Below are 6,000 nucleotides of genomic sequence, written 5' to 3'. Positions count from 1 at the left end.
ATTTTGATGAAGCTTCTGTGGCAGAGACTGGCTAATTATTCACCAAACCAATTCCTCTTCTTCCTGGGCACATAAACAGACTTTACTTCCCAGCATGCCTTGTGGTTAGGAGTGGCCTGTCAGTTCTACCTGATGGAAATGGAGAGGAAGCACCATTTTCATGTCTGACCCATAGACATCTCTCAGATGGTATCCTTCATGCTCTCTCCCCCTTCTGGATGGTAACCTCCAGGGTGACCTTGGAAGCCATTTTGAAGATAGGTAAGCAACAAGATGGAAGGAGCCTGGTCCCTGAATCACCACTTTGAAGAGAACCATCTGATCAGGAACAACATTACATGGCTATATATGGGCACTAAATAACCTAGTTTGTGTTAAGCCAGTGACATTTTAGGGTTTATTGGTAACAACAGCCAGTGGTATCTGAACGAACACATCTCTATCTCTCAGGCCTTCTACCGTTTCAAGGGCTACAATCAAGTTCAAATTCCTTAAAACTGATGTTGTTAAGCTCCAGTTGGTATAGTGAAAAGTATATTTGGAACCACAATGGGGTAGGCAGACTTCTAAAAGGCCCCCAATAATTCCTGCCTCCTATAATTCATATCTTCATATAGTTCTCTTCCCTTGAATGTGGACAGACCTAATGACTTGCTTCTAACCAAGAGAATATGGCAAAGATGATGGGAGGCCACTTCCATGATTAGGTTACAAGAGATCATGACTTCCCCTTTGCTAGCAGACTCTCTTGGTGGTGCTAATGAAGCAAACTGCCATATTGGAGAGGCAGGCAAGGCATTGAAGATGGCCTCCATCCAACAGCCAATGAAGAACTGAGGCCCTCAGTCCAACAGTCCTCAAAGAACTAGAGCTTCCCAAGAACTATGTAGATGAGTTTGAAAATAGATCCCTCTGCAGTTGAACCTTGAGGTGAGACCACAACCTAGGCCAATATCTTAATTGCAGCCTTGTGAGAGACTGTGAGACAGAGGACTCAACCAAGCTGTGGCCAGAAATACAACTAATACACTCATATACTGGGCTTTACCTATAATCTATTGACACTGCTGATAACCTTCTAATTTCAAGCAGATCATCTTAGAGATAAACTCATCTTGAATTGTTTTTAGCTCCCACTTGCATTTTTAAAACATGAACTTCTGGAAAGATTGCCCGATTGCACCACTCTGGTTCCCTAATCCATTATTTACTATGAAGGAACTGCTACATGATTGTTTAAAATCTGTTTGGTTTGGTGTTTGAAATTGTTGTAGGAAAATGTCTGTAAGAAGAGAAACAGAGATAGGCAGACAGAACTGAAACATGAGTGTTGAGTTCCAAATGACCTAGGCTAGAGACATCTGGAACATTCTACATCCATCTGAAACACAGAAAAACACCAGATGCTCAAAAAATAACAGGGTAACTCTAGGAAAGTTATTTGTGTGTTCAGCTTGATCAACAGCCTAGTTTTAGGAGATGAATTAAGGTCTGTGGAAAAAGCGTGGAGCAGCCTAGAGGTGAAAGAAAGACAAGTAAGTAAATACATTTGGAAGGTCTGGCAGCAATGGGTTCATAGTCCTTCGAGACACCTGGTGACTGAAGCTGAGGAGAAACTGACCCTACAGATGGAACATGTCCAGTTAGTTCCTGGACATGGGAACCATATCCGTTCCCCTCTTTATAATGGTTCTTTTTTCTGTAGTTCGAAATATTGTTTTGTTTCCCTGTCTCTGTTGAATGTGCTCGGGGGAGGGGAGCTAGAAATGAGGGCCGCATGATTTCAAGAAAAACAAAGGGGGGGGGTGGGATGCCTGGGTGGCTCAGTGGTTGAGCATCTGCCTTCAGCTCAGGGCATGATCCTGGAGTCCCAGGATCGAGTCCCACATCAGGCTTCCTGCATGGAGCCTGCTTCTCCCTCTGCCTATGTCTCTGCCTATGTCCTGATGCCAGAAGGCGTTTGATTGAAAGCCCTTGAATTAACCTTTCTGCCCTTAACTATCCTCATCTAAATAAAGGGATTAAGCTAGTTGAACCTTACAGTCTGTGGTGTTCCTTAAGTTTTATGACTCAATGACTCTTCTGGTGGAGATTTCAGGCCAGGAAAAAAAAAACCACTTAGAATCTTTTCTTTAAAAGGAGAAAGATGCCTCATTGGAGAAAAAGTTTATGATTAACTTGAACGATGATGCTGTAGGGCAAGTTGAAATGACGCTAGATGGTGAGGATTCAACTTAACTGTGCTTTTAATACAATCTTGATATCATTCTTGTTTGGCTAAGCAAAAGGGAACTTTCCCTGTTCTGACAGCTGAGTCTCATCCTAAGAAAAGATCAACTGGAACCAGTCTCTTCCCCAGTGACTTGGCGTTTCTCAAGCGCTGAGTCACTTGGAAGAGACTCAGGGTGCTGAAAATATCCAGTCCACCAGGCTTTGAAATATCAAAGTATCTCTTTAATTGACAGTCATCTGTGAGCAGATCCCAGCATGAGTTCTTCTTCCAAAGAGATTTTGTTGAAGTGTTTGTTGGACCTCTTTATATTACATTACCCATACTCCTTTTAAAACCAAAGTCAAGTTCACGCTTTTAATTTTCCCTCAATTTTTGTTTTGACCTCCCCAAACAGCCCACAGTCATCTGATATTTAGATGTATGAAGTCTTTTAGTGTCTATATTCAATTGGTTACCAAGTATTGAACTATTGGCCATACTCGAGGATTTGTTCTTGCTCCTCTTCTCTTTTCACTTGGCATACTTCCCATACTTCACTTGGCATACTTGTTCTACCCCTCAGTTCCTTTTACAATCTATATGCAAGTATCTTCTAGATGTGTCTCTCCTGTCACTTATGTTAAACTGCACCTCTGCTTCAATCGCCTGCAGGACTCTCAAACTCAACAGGCCTCAGAGCAGAATTCATCATCTCCCATTCAAGCTCCTCCTTCAGACTTTGGTATTTTGGTGGAAGGCACCCTCATTCACCAGGATTTCACTCAAGACTCTACACCCAATTACTACACTCTGGAAGTTTTCCTTCTCACCATTTCTCATATCTGTCACCTCTCCTTAGCTCCCACTCTTCCTTTTCTATTTCAACCCTTCTAATCTCTGGACTAACATACTGTTACTGTGGACTCTTGGACTTCCCCAGGCCACATATCCCCAGGATAGATGTAAAAATCAGAGCCAGAAAACCTGCCACAAGACTGCCTTTCTCTTGCTTTGCCCCTGACCATCTACTGGAATTCCATATCTCCTCAAATAGGTTCTAAATGGTATCAGTATTCTCCAGAGAGTGTTTCATGCACAGTCTGGAAGCCAGTCTTCTTGGCTCCTCCAAAAGAGTTGCCATTTTCTTATTGTCCTCCTGTAGGTTGCTCTAGTGATTTGCATTGTCACTACTGCAGATATGTCACTGCTGCTCATGACTGCCAATGCCCAAGGCCTTGTCCACTGAGGCCACTGAGGTGTGGCCATTGCTGCTGGTGCCAGAACCCAATTGTTACCCATCCCTGTGGAGGTTGTGGACATCCATGCTGCTGAAGGCCAAGTTCTTGCTGCCCCATGGGTAGTCATGTTCATGAACTGTATACTTTTTAAGATTTTGTTTTATCCTTATTGCTTTCCTCCCTCCCTAGAACTTGAGTATGAATCCATTGAGGTCTACAGAAGGCAATCTGAATGACAAACTGATCTTTCTGTAGAATCATTGCCTTTTCCTTACAATTTTATCCTATTGCACTTGAAAAAAGATGGCACTCCTATTATGTTTGCCCTTAAGGATAGTTATTTTCTAGGATATACTTCAATCTCTCAGATGTACCGTAGCTTGAGCAGCTTCACTCCCTCCCCTAGCTCTCTGAGAAAGCAGGACTAAACCATAGGAAGAACATAGTGTGTGCTCAAGAGTAGGCTGCTGAGAGTTAATAAATCAAACCACAATTTTCTATGTAGATTTTTCAGATGAAGACAGTAAACTTATTGACCAAGCAGCCAAAAAAATTCTTCAGAAGGCTTTGGGACACCAGTCCATGCTTCACACTCTTGCCAGTGTCATTGTTCTACTAAGCAATGCAGCCCATGTTTAAAATTTCTCTGATTAACATCTCCCCTGACTAAAACCTCCAGTGGTTTCCCAGTGCCTAAAGAATAGCCTAAAGTCTTCAACAAAGTATGTAAAACTCTTTAGAATCTGGTCATAGCCTCCCTCCCCAGCATTGCTCATGGAACCAGAAAAAAGTTCCTGAAACTCAGTGTGTTCCTGATCACTGCGTGTTTGTCCATGAACCACCTATATTATAGCCTAGAGATTAAATACAGCGAACAAAGTGGTGGTTGCCAGAGGGGAAGAGGATGGGGGAATGGGCCAAATAGGCAATAGGGATTAAGAGATCCAAATTCTAGTTATAAGACAAATAAGTCACAGAGATGAAAAGCACAGCATAGGGAATATAGTCACTAACATTGTGATAACATTGTATGGTGACAGATGGTAACTAACTACCATGACCACGGTGAGCATTGCATACTGTATAGAATTGTTGAATCACTGTTATGCACCTGAAAATAGTATAACATTGTATGTCAACTCTACTTCAATAAAATTTTTCTTTTTTAAAAATAGAGCATGGGCTACAGGTTTGACAGGTCAAGATTCAAGTCCTGCTTCTGCCTTCACCAGCTGTGTGATTTTAAGGAAGTTCCTTAACTGCTCTAAGCCTCAATTGACATATCTGTAAAATGGGGATAATAATTGTGTCCATCTTGTGGAATTGTGATCAGGAATAAATAAATTATAAGTATTTTCAATTTGCTTCCCCTAGTGTCTCCTAGTCGAGAAATCTCCATTGCTTTTTTAAAAAAAAATTTTAAAGATTTTTAATTTATTTATTCATGAGAGAGAGATAGAGATAGAGAGAGAGAGAGAGGCAGAGACACAGGCAGAGGGAGAAGCAGGCCCCATGCAGGGAGCCCAATGTAGGACTCGATCCAGGGTCTCCAGGATCACACCCTGGGCTGAAGGCGGTGCTAAACTGCTGAGCCACCCGGGGTTGCCCCAAATCTCCATTGCTTACTTGGCTGGTGAGGTCTTTGCTGGCTATTCAGGATCAGAAGGGTCAGAGAGGAGAACAATAGAACTATCTGTAAGCTCAGGGGAGGTAGGAATTGGGGGGAGAAAGAGAGTAAGACAGCCAGCATGAGGTTAGGGGCCAGAAGGCTGGGGAAGAGGAAAAAGATAAAAAGACAGATTTTAGAAAGAGTGGTATGTGAATGAGATTATAATTAGTCTTCCTGTGTGTTTCATGGTAAAAGTTCCTCCTCACCAACATCTCAAGAGAACTTTGGTGCTTTTAAAGGCTTTTTGGTAATGATTTTTGTTTCTTTTGGATATGCGGAGACGGGGACTGGCCTCAAGGCAATCCAATTTTATTTGCGTTATGCCTGAAACAATCAGGTTACTCAGGGCTATGGGGTAAATGACCAGTTTCTCTCCAGGGGAGCCAAAGTATGATGGAGTTGAATATAATTCATATGGTTTTCTCAATCAGCAATTTGAGAATTGTCTTTATCTTTCTTTTAAAGATTTTATTTATTTACTTGAGAGAGGGCGAGCATGAGTGGGGGGCGGGGGAGGAACAGAGGGAGAGATAGAAGCAGGCTCCTCACTGAGCAGGGAGCCCCAGGTGGGGCTCGATACCAGGCCTTTGGGATCATGTATGACCTGAGCCTAAAGTAGACACTCAACTGATTGAGCCCTCAGGCACCCCGCATTGTCTTTATCTTTTAACTGAAGAATTCAGAATTAGAGCCAGACTGCCTGTGTTCAGATCCTTACTCTTCTACTTAGTGGCTGTGAAAACTTGAACAAAGTATTCAAAAATCTCTGTCTTAACTTCATCTTTAGAATGGAAAAATAAGAGCTACCCCACAAAAGGTTACTGTGGAAATTGAATGAGCTGAAACATTTAAAGAGCTTGGAGCAGTTCTTGGTACATAAT

The sequence above is a fragment of the Canis lupus genome, chromosome X (genome assembly GCF_048164855.1).
Source record: "Canis lupus baileyi chromosome X, mCanLup2.hap1, whole genome shotgun sequence".
NCBI lineage: Eukaryota > Metazoa > Chordata > Mammalia > Carnivora > Canidae > Canis > Canis lupus.
Note: the sequence above shows the minus strand (reverse complement) of the source record.